The following is a 10,636-nucleotide window of genomic DNA, read 5'->3' on the forward strand; positions in this document are numbered from 1 at the left end:
TTCAGTCTGACAAAAAAAGCTGAGATTTTTTAGCCTGATGGGCCACTACTGCTGCCCTTCATGGAACCATGCTCTCATAAAATAAACAAAAGTCACGCAGCCAGCCAGCAAGCCAGTCACTTTCCTCGTGTGTGTGTGTGTGTGTGTGTGTGTGTGTTTAATTTTTTTGTAGTGATGGGGCCTCCCTATGTTGCCCAGGCTGGTCTCAAACTCCTGGGCCCAAACGATCCTTCCATCTTGGCCTCCCAAAGTTCTAGGATTAATGGCATGAGCCACCATGTCTGGCCTTGTGTTTCTTTCACTCATTCCCTCACCAGACCTGAATCAGCATTTATGATCTGGCATTGGACTAGGAGCTGTCAATATGGAGTTTCTCACCGAAGGTCATATCTTGTCAATGTGCAACCAAAACATTTGGTTATGGAGTCTCTACCCTCAAATCCACTCTCTCCTCCTAGGCCTCCTTCCCCCTGAGATCCAGTTCTGGGAAATGAGAATCTTAGATGGCAGCTGGTTGGGTGGTGACATATTGAACGCCAGTTCCTCACTGGAGTGGCTCTGACTGTTGTGCATCTGTGGTTGCTGCCCTTGGACACACCACTAGGCTGGGAATCCTCAGGACAAGAATGTGTGAGGCATCTGGGTGGAGGGAGGACAGGTCCTATCATGCCCCAGGCTTGAGTGTGGAAGAGGGCAGAATGAACAAGGGTGGTATGTTTGTAGTCTGTGTCACCACAGACTGACAGAGTGACTGTGTTGCTTGTGGGCACATGATGCCACCTTAACCCACCGTCAATCCACCTCGACAAGAGCCCTTAGAGTCTGTTGCTGGCTGTTGGTCACAACCACTGCCTGCAATGCCTGGCACTATGGGCTGCAGACTGGTTTTGTCTTGTTACCCTGTCCTCAGTCTACCTTACTTAGATCTTTACTGTCCCTGTCTTAATGACTAAGTCAGACTGCTACATTCTAAAAGGCCAACATGTCTGTCACTTGCTTGAGGATGTGGAAGAAAGAGAATGAGTGGTGTTATCTATGGATTGTCCAAGAGTAATGTTCAGAAACTTGAGGGAAGGTCACTGAAGCTGTCAAGAAAGACAGCTGCAAGGTCCTGAATTTTGTTTGATATGTAAATGAACAAACACACATGTGCACACACACACACACACGCAGACAATCTTCATTATTCATGGATTCTGTATTTGCAAATCTGCCCACTTGCTAAAATTTACCAGAATCAATACTTGCAGCCCCTTTGTGGTCATTTGTGAACATGTGCAGAGCAGTGAAAAACTCGCATGGCTTGGCACCTATCTTCCCAGTCAAGGTCTTCACCATCTATTTAGTGCTACTTTTTTTGCCTTTTTGTGATTTTTGTTGGTGACTTTGCTGTTTAAAACAGTTCCCAAGTGTAGTGCTGCACTGCTGTCTGGTGTTCCTAAGTGCAAGGCTGTGATGTGCCTTACAGGGAAACTAGGTGTGTTAGACAAGCTTCCTGCAGACAACATTGCTGCTGGCTGTTTGTTCAATGTTAACAAATCAACAATATCTATTGAATAAGATGTCGTTAAACAGAAAACTCACATAAGACAAGGTTATGTGTTGATCAGTTGATGAAAATTTTGTGACCAGAGGCTTGCAGAAACCTCACCCTGTGTTTCCCCCAGGAACAATGTTTCAATATTCACTAATCCAGTGACCACAGTGACTTTATAGACCATAACTACCGTGAATAATGAGAATCAGCTATACATACATCATTTCTCCTCTTCTTCCACCTTTGATGCCTGCTTCTCCTTCTTTGCTTCATCCAAATTTTATTTGGAAGTTTTCCATTTTGGTCTGGTCCACATAGTTGCTTGAGAACCCTGTGGTTGCTTACATCTGTTTGTGAAAATTTGATCCCAGGAAGCAAGGACAGTATCAGTGGTCTGTACCTTCTGTATGGTGGGTGCTGCATCCTTGCATCCTTGGGAACAAAGAGATGACAGCAACTAAGTCCTTCCTCTCAAGGAGCTTGCTTGGCCCTTTCCTGTTAGTTATTGATAGACAGCATTGCTTGAATGTTGGGTCACCAGCTGTTTTCCAAGCCCTGGAAACCAGTAATTCGATCCCATTTAACCATCTAGTATTTGGTTTGGCTTCTAAGATAGTTAACTAAACTGCTCTAGGAGCTAGTTGTTTTCATCAAAACTAGTCTAAGACTCATAATCTAGCTGAAGTGTGATGATGGTTAGAAGATTAGAGAGGGATCACACTTCTATTGATCTATGATCGGGCATTAGAGGCCATTGCTGGTCAATTCCTCCTGCCAGCTCTTTCATGTTGCTTGTGCTTCCTGATATTCTGGAATACAGGGACATCCTCAGAGAAAGATGATATTTCCAGTGTGAATATAAGGTTGGCACAGGCAGGCTTGTAGATGGCCAGACACCTCTTGGCTATATGTTAACAACTAAAGCATAAGTAAGAGACAGAGGAGGAAAAACATTTGGAATACGTCTATTCCAAATGATATATATAGTGGATGATCCATATATGTATATGCATGTGGATGAATATGGTCATGGATGACTTGGTCCGGGATCTGATGTAAAGGAAAGGTGTAATGGACAGAGAAGAAAATCAGAGGAACCCCTTTGATGAAGAGAATGAAGGTGGATGGTGAGGTTTAAGAGCTGATCCTGGAAAGCAGGATGAGAAATAGGTCATCGTTTGCCTGCTTATCTTGTCTTCTTCCTCCCTGTTGGGATGCTTTAATTAGGACGCTGCGCAGCTGTGTGCTACAAGCTACAAGCTAACAAAGACAGTGCAGAGAAGTGCGTTTTCGCTTCCTAGCTCCATGAGGACTTTGTTAATTATGGGTCATGCGGAGTGCAGGGGGCAAAAGGTAGGCTGGCGAGGATCCAGGAACATGAGGAATGTTCTGGCATTCAGGAAGGTCACCCCACTGAAATTTGTGGCTCTTCTAGCAACCTGATGTGAAGGGAAGCAGAGAAATAGGGCAGATGTCCAGGAATTTAAAACCTAAACTGCTTAAAGGAGAGAAAATAGAGAAAAAAGGGAGGAACAGCCACACGGGGTGTTCTATGGGCACAAGTAAATGAGTGACCAAGAAGTCAGTGTTGCTGGAGAGACTTTGTCCAGGTCCAGTTTGGCAGCCAGCCTCCATTCACAGATGTTCATGGATGTGAATGAAAGAGAACGAGTGGGGTGATCTGTGGATGGTCCAAGAGTAATGTTCAGAAGCTTGGGTCGAGGAGGCCAGAATATTTGGAGAGGGAAGGTCACTGAAACTATCAAGACAGCTGCAAGGATAGGATTTAACATTACCTTTTTATCATTCTTTTATTTCTTTTGAAATTCAGCACTCTAATCAGGGCTCATTTGCATGACTTTGCACTCAGCACACACTTGAGATCTTCCCTGTGCTTGGGTTATACAGGGCCAGTGGAGAGCATGGTCAGATGTGACCCTACACTTCCAAAGCATCCTTCTAGAGACTGCCTGAATCCCTAGGGGGATTTGTCCTACAGGAGTCCTTCAAACAGCCTCTGCTTCATGCTCCTGGACTTTGGGAAAGCATGTTTTTGACTGCTGCTCTAGCTTGGATTGAGAGATGGTACATTCCTGATGAGGACCATAGTATATATGAAGATCAGTGTATTAGTCCATATTCACACTGCTATAAAGAACTACCCAAGACTGACTAATTGATAAAGAAAGAGGTTTAATTGACTCATGGTTCTGCATGGATAGGGAGGCCTCAGGAAACTTACAATCATGGCGGAAGGGAAAGGGGAAGCAAGGCCTGACTTACGTGGCAGCAGGAGAGAGAGAGAGAGCAAGTGAAGGGGGAAGTGCCACACTTTAAAACCATCAGATCTTGTGAAAATTCACTCAGTATCACAAGAACAGCAAGGAGGAAATCTGTCCCCATGATCCAGTCATGTCCCAGCAGGCCCCTTCTTCGACACATGGGGATTATAAATCAAGATGGGATTTGGGTGGGGACACAGAACCAAACCATATCAATCAGATTCCTTGGAGTCAAAGAGATCTTGATTCTAATTCCAGCTTTCACACTTGCTAGCTGTGTGACTTAAAGCAAGTTATTTAACTTTCCTGTGCCTTTTTGTATCACTTGTAAAACAGGGATAATACCTACCCAAAAGTTTGTCAAGAACATTGGCGATAGTATGTAAAATACTGACCTAGAAAGCTTCCAATAGTGATCACTAGTATCATTATCCCTTTTTAGTGTCTTAGTTTTGTGGACAGACGATCCTTTCTTCCTTTCCTCTAACATGGAACTTGGAAAGTGTAACTATGTGTTGTGTTGGCAGTGGTCTCTGAAAAGAGGTTCCTAAACAGAAGGAGGTATGAAGAGGGAAGGGCTGGGTCAGGGGCTCTGAGAGAGCTTCATGTCAGTCAGAGGCTGGCTGGTGCTCAACAGAACTGGACTGGTGCTCAACAGAACTCAACAGGCTGGCTGGTAGAACTGGCTGGTGCTCAACAGAACTGGACAGTGGTTGCTGTAACTAGCACAGGGGGCTGTGGCTCTAGACATCAGGAGCTATAGCATATAAAACAGCAATATGGTTTCAAACTCTGCTGCCTGCAGGCTCCCATGCTAGGCACCCAGAGAGCAGGCCTAAGACATAGTGTCTGCTTCCAGGGTCTGAAATTCTTAATAAGATGGTTCAAATCTACTTTAAAATCTACTTTCGCCCACTCTCAGCACTCCCTCCCACTGCCTCTTTCTGCTAGTTTCTCTTCTTTCCCTTTATTTAGGGTTTCCTTTGTCCAGGTCCTGTTCCTTTTTCCTTTATTTAGTCCTTACAACCCTCTCTGAAATGTTGCTCCCATTTTACAGATGTGGAAACTAAAGCATGGGAAGGTTAAGTAACTTGGCCAAGGTTGTGCTTTAAGATTTAAACTCAAACAGTTCAATCTAACCAAATACTGTATTTCATTTTTAATGTTTAGGTAGTTGTAGTGGGTAGTGGAATTTTTTAAATGTAATGTCATAATATGGCTTTTTTAAAAGCCAACAGCTTCCTGTCTCTATTAAAAATACAAAAAATTAGCTGGGCGTGATGGCGGGCGCCTGTAGTCTCAGCTACTGGGGAGGCTGAGGCAGGAGAATGGCGTGAACCCAGGAGGCGGAGCTTGCAGTGAGCCAAGATCGCGTGACTGCACTCCAGCCTGGGCGACAGAGCAAGGCTCCGTCTCAAAAAAAAAAAAAAAAAGAGCCAACAGCTTAAGAAGATATGTAAGTGAAAAGTAAATCACCTATTCAACCCAATTCTTAGTTCCCTACCTCCTCCGGGAAGCTGTTGCTGTTGCCAGCTCATCGTGTTCGCTTCCAGATTCTTTATGTAAAAGTGCGTATATGTGTGTTCGTGTGTATGTGTGTGTGTTTGCGTGTATGTATGTGTGCACACACGTCACCATTCTGCATCTTGGTTTTATCTACTAAAGAACACTTCTTCAAGCTCATTCCCATTTCAGTATTCTTCCTATTTCTTTTTCATAGTCACAGCGTATTATATGGAGATTCCGTAAGAAAAGAAACCAGTCCTGGCTGGGCGCAGTGGCTCATGCCTGTAATCCCAGCACTTTGGGAGGCCGAGGTGGGTGGATCACTTGAAGTCAGGAGTTTGAGACCAGTCTGGCCAACATGGTGAAACCCTATCTCTACTAAAAATACAAAAAAATTGACCAGGCCTGGTGGCGCATGCTTGTAATCCCAGGTACTGGGGAGGCTGAAGCAGGAGAATTGATTGAACCTGGGAGGCAGAGGCTGCAGTGAGCCCAGATTGTGCTGCTGCACTCCAGCTTGGGTGACAGAGTGAAATTCCGTCTCAAAAAAAAGAAAGAAAAAACCAGTCCTCTGTCGTGGGCATTTAGGTTCAGTCTTTGGCTTCTCCAGACAGAGCTGCAGTAACCACCGTTGGGCCCATGGAAAGATCTACCCACAGGATAAATACCTGGAAGTCGCTTTACTGCGTTAAAATGTCTGTGCGTTTAACATGCTTGATTCACATTGCCAGTTGCCCTCAAAAAAAAAAAAACAAACAAACAAAAGTCTGTGCTCTTTTCTACACTGTGAACTGTCCTTTAATGTTTTTCTAAACCCACCTGAGGAGAACCCCCTGATGCTGCCTCTCACATACATGTAGGCACCTATCAAATGATGTAGGTCTTTTTATTCCTTTAGATTCACTGGGGTATAATTGACAGATAGACATGGTCTGTATTTCAGGTGCGCAACTCAATGTTCTGCTATACATATACATTGTGAAATGATCACCATAATCAATCTAGTTAGCATTCCCAGCGCCTCACATAGCTCTTTCAGATCAGGAGCTTTCACTAGTTCCTGTATCCTGAGCAGGCGCTAGGATCTCTGTGACACTCGGTGCGGTGGAGACAAAGCCCAGAGGGGATAGTTGACCCTACGCCTGGGTTATGCAACGTGTGTCTCTGCTGACAGAGGCCACCTACTGGAGAAAGGCCCAACTGTCCCAGGCCTGAGGCCCTGGCCCCAGGCTCTTGATGCTTTTGTGAGGTTTTTGTCTCTTTCTGTTTTGATAAATTGGTCTCTGGCATGAGAATCAGTCAATGTCCTCTCTCACCCCTGGCTTTCTAGAAACTGCATCTATATTTAGCTTGGTTGCCCCACCCCTACCCCCCTTCCTGAGCTGGGGTATAAATGCCAACTAACCAGAGGATGACAGGGTCCAGGCTCAGAGAGCAGCTGAGGCAATGGGCTCTCATGGAAAGCTGAAGCTCTTGTTTCTCAAATCCAAACCAGCTCACAGGCAATTAGTATTGGGAGGAAGGCAGGGTAGGGTGTGGACCTTCAGGACAAAGCATAGAGCCAGGGCTGGGCAGTCTGGCTGTCCTGACTCTTTGTGGGCAGAGAGTAAATGACAGCCACACACGTGGAAGTGCCCTTGGAAGGCGGGAGAACAGGGAAGAACAGGACCTCTGAGCCAAGAGGATCTGTGGCCCTGCAAACAGACATGTTGGGCCAGACACACCTCAAAGGCCAGCTCTGGGATCTGAATTCCAGGGAGCCCCTGGGTCTGGCAGTTGGAGCTGGCCAGCAAGCTTTCTGTACCCTGAACACTGACCCCATGCTCCAGAGCGTAACGGTGTTCTCTTCTTTTTCAGTGTTCTCGGGCTTCATATGACAACTCTTAAGCAGAAGCAAGAGCACCAAACTTTTTTTTTTTTTTTACCCCCAGTACTTTCTCTTTTATTTTTTATTTTTAGAGATAGGATCTCACTTCATCACCCACACTGAAGTGCAGTGGCACAATCTTGGTTCACTGCAGCCTTGACCTCACCGGCTTAAGCCATCCTTCCACCTTAGCCTCCCAAGTAGCTGGGACCACAGGTGCATGCCACCATGCCTGGCTAAATTTTTTTTTTTTTTATCTTATACAGGGTTTCACCATGTTGACCAGGTTGGTCTCGAACTCCTGAGCTCAAGCCATCTGCCCACCTCAGCCTCCCAAAGTGCTAGGCTTGCAGGCGTGCTCACGCCACCACTCCCAGTCCCAGTACTTTCTCTTAACTCAGCTCTGCACTGTTTTCTCTTCCCATTCCTAGCCTCATTCCTGTTGTCAGGCAAAGTGGGGCTGAGTGGCAATCTCCAACCCTCATGTGTATAGACGTCTGAGATGGAGCTTCATATTTAAAGCGACATGAGAAAGATGAGAGAAAGATGGGGAAGCAGTGGAATCTCTTTTCAGGCAACCCTGCAGCTGGCTCCACTTGGAGTTGCCCCCAAGTGAGGGTTAAATGCAGTCTCCCTGGAGCCTGGGGAAGGACAGACGGGGCCCCTGATAGGCCCTGGGGCCTCAGGAAGCTCTCAGCCGTGGGCCCAGTCTGCTGAGAGGCTTTGGTTCACATCACTGGAGGTGGTGGCTGGGCTAGGCTGACGATGTGCTGTCTTCTTGGTGCCCATGGCCTTGCAGGTTTAACAGGAAGAGCTCTGAGCCAGACAAAACAGCCAGTGGGAGGAAAGAGCAGCTCCTCAGCGACCAGAGCGAAATGCCTGGTTGTTGAAAAAAAAAAAAAAAAAGGAAATGAGAGTTTCTTCTGAAATAGAAACTTCTGGTCCTTGAGTAAGTTTAGAGAATTACGGGCATTCTGAGGCCTGAGCATTTGTGGTGACGGACGAAGCCTCAAGAACCACAAGGTTGGTGGGAGGGACACCAATCTCATGTCCTGGAATATACAGATGTGCCCTGTGGGGATGATTGTATCTCGTTTCTGGGGAACGCTAACAGTTCTCAAGGTGCTTCCATATTCTCTTGTCCCTCCAGAAAAGCGGCAGTAAACAAATAGAGGTGAAAGGCAAAAGGCTTTTTGTTTCCACAAAGATGGAAAAAAGCCTGGCGTATAACTTCTCTCTTGTTAGCTACTGCAGGGTTAGGACTGGGCCTGAGGCAGGCTTGACTTGGAGCTAAGGAGCCCCTGACAGCCTGGTGCTGCTCCACCTCCCTGACAACCCCGGCTCTGCGGTACGCCCCTTGGGTGATGAGGGTCGTCACAGCAGGGTACCAGAGTCAAGGTCCAAAACCAACAGCAGCTGCTTCCTTGACTGTTGGGTCATTCTTGGCCTTGAGCCACCTGGGGCTGTTTAGGACATCAACTTCACTGAGCACTTTAAGTTTCTGGGGTTGAAAACAATCCAGGAAGCTAAAGGCTAAGCCTCAGATCCCTAAGACTTCCAGACCTAGAAGCCTGCACTTCTTGCTGAATATCCTCACCCATAAGTTGCTTAACCTCAGTGTTCCCACGTATAAAGGGAAGGAGTTACACTGACAGTCTCTTGGGCCCTTTATGGATCTAAGAGTCTAGGCCTGCCTGGGACTGCCAGCAGAGGCCTACTCTTACCTCTTCTCTGTCCCGGGGGCTGAGTCGGTGTGGTCCCCAGCTGTCCCTTTGCTAGAGCAAGGTTGTCAATTGATGAGTGAGATTGCCCTCAACCCCGTGTGTGTGCTAATGAACATGAACAGTGAGTCATGTTTTACCAAGAATCCTAACTAACGCGTGGTCCCTGAGCGGATGTCAGTAGCTCATTTCCAGGAAGGAAATGGTTGGGGCTGGGCTTTGGCTGGGAAGGCTTAGGCATCTTCACACTCAGCAGTTCCTTGGAAGATGCTGCTGCTCATGCAGACGGTGATTCCGCCACCACCTTTCCCCAACTAACTATGTCAGAAAAGTGGGGCCCACTTCTGCTGGGGCTGGGAGGAGGACAGGACTCTCAGGACACGGATGATGAAAAGCCTCTAGGGACGTGCCTCAGGGAGGTGTCCTTTATGCAGCCTCCCACAGTCCACGTGGTATGACTAGCAGTGGGAGAAAATGTTCGAATTAGGAAAATGAGCCCTTAAACTTGCACACTTGTGCGCACACACACACACAACTTACATAGGCTACAGGCGTGCCACTTTTCTTTCCTTTTTTTTTTTTTTCTTTTGAGACAGAGTCTCATTCTGTTGCCTAGGCTGGAGTGCAGTGGTGCCATCTCGGCTCACTACAACCGCCACCTCCCAAATTCAAGCGATTCTCCTGCCTCAGCCTCCCGAGTAGCTGGGACTGTAGGCATGTGCCACTGTGCCCTGCTAATTTTTGTATTTTTAGCAGAGATGGGGTTTCACTATGTTGACCAGGCTGGTCTTGAACTCCTGACCTCGTGATCCACCCACCTCGGCCTCCCAAAATGCTGGGATTATAGGCCTGAGCTACCACGCTCGGCCTCAAGGGTGCCACCTTTCTAGCTAAGAACACTTTAGTGGTTTTCTGGAGTTTTTTGTTTTTTGGTTTTTGTTTTTTTCAGACAGGGTCTTGCTCGGTTGCCCAGGCTAGAGTGGAGTGGCATGATCTCGGCCCACTGCAACCTCTGCCTCCTGGGTTCAAGCAATTCTCCTGCCTCAGCCCCCAGCCCCCAAGTAGCTGGGACTACAGGCATGCACCATCATGGCCAACTAATTTTTGTATTTTTAGTAGAGACGGGGTTTTGACATGTTGGCCAGGCTGGTCTCGAACTCCTGACCTCAGATGATCCGCCCACCTCGGCCTCTCAAAGTGCTAGGATTACGGGTGTGAGCCACCGTGCCCAGCTCTAGTTTTCTGTTCCTGCAGAGCTCCTGCTTTCTCTTCCTTTCAAAAATCCAAGGCCAGGCCTCAGGATTTCTACCTGTTTGTCTGGCCCCTTCTATTTCTGGGCAGGTTCTGGTATGTCTGGAGCTGTGGTTTGGGCCTTTTCTCCCTTCCAAGTACATGTCTATCCCCAGAACAGGAGCTATTCCTGTCACAGGTCTCTAGACTCTAGAAGACTTCATGCTGAGACTAGCATCCTTACTTCTCATAGCAGCTCATTAAATCTTACTATGCTGGCTACTCTGGAGATTTCAATATTTAAAAAGGTTTTTTCTAGGGAAATGCACTTGCATTATTTCCTGTGTAATTTTTTAAAATGGGAAGGGGAGCAGAGTACTGTAAAAGTAAGTATAAGAGTCGGGGTGCGACCGGGCGTGGTGGCTCACGCCTGTAATCCCAGCACTTTGGGAGGCCGAGGCGGGTGGTTCATGAGGTTAGGAGATTGAGACCA

At 47.0% G+C, this 10,636-nt stretch overlaps 1 protein-coding gene across 3 annotated transcripts in view; it reads left to right on the plus strand.

Moving 5' to 3' along the window:
* VDR (vitamin D (1,25- dihydroxyvitamin D3) receptor) overlaps positions 1-10,636 on the plus strand; it is a 63,126-nt gene that overhangs the window by 27,587 nt on the left and 24,903 nt on the right. The gene's annotated exons all lie outside the window — the stretch shown is intronic.

Source organism: Colobus angolensis, unplaced genomic scaffold, assembly GCF_000951035.1.
Source record: "Colobus angolensis palliatus isolate OR3802 unplaced genomic scaffold, Cang.pa_1.0 Scaffold151, whole genome shotgun sequence".
Lineage (NCBI taxonomy): Eukaryota > Metazoa > Chordata > Mammalia > Primates > Cercopithecidae > Colobus > Colobus angolensis.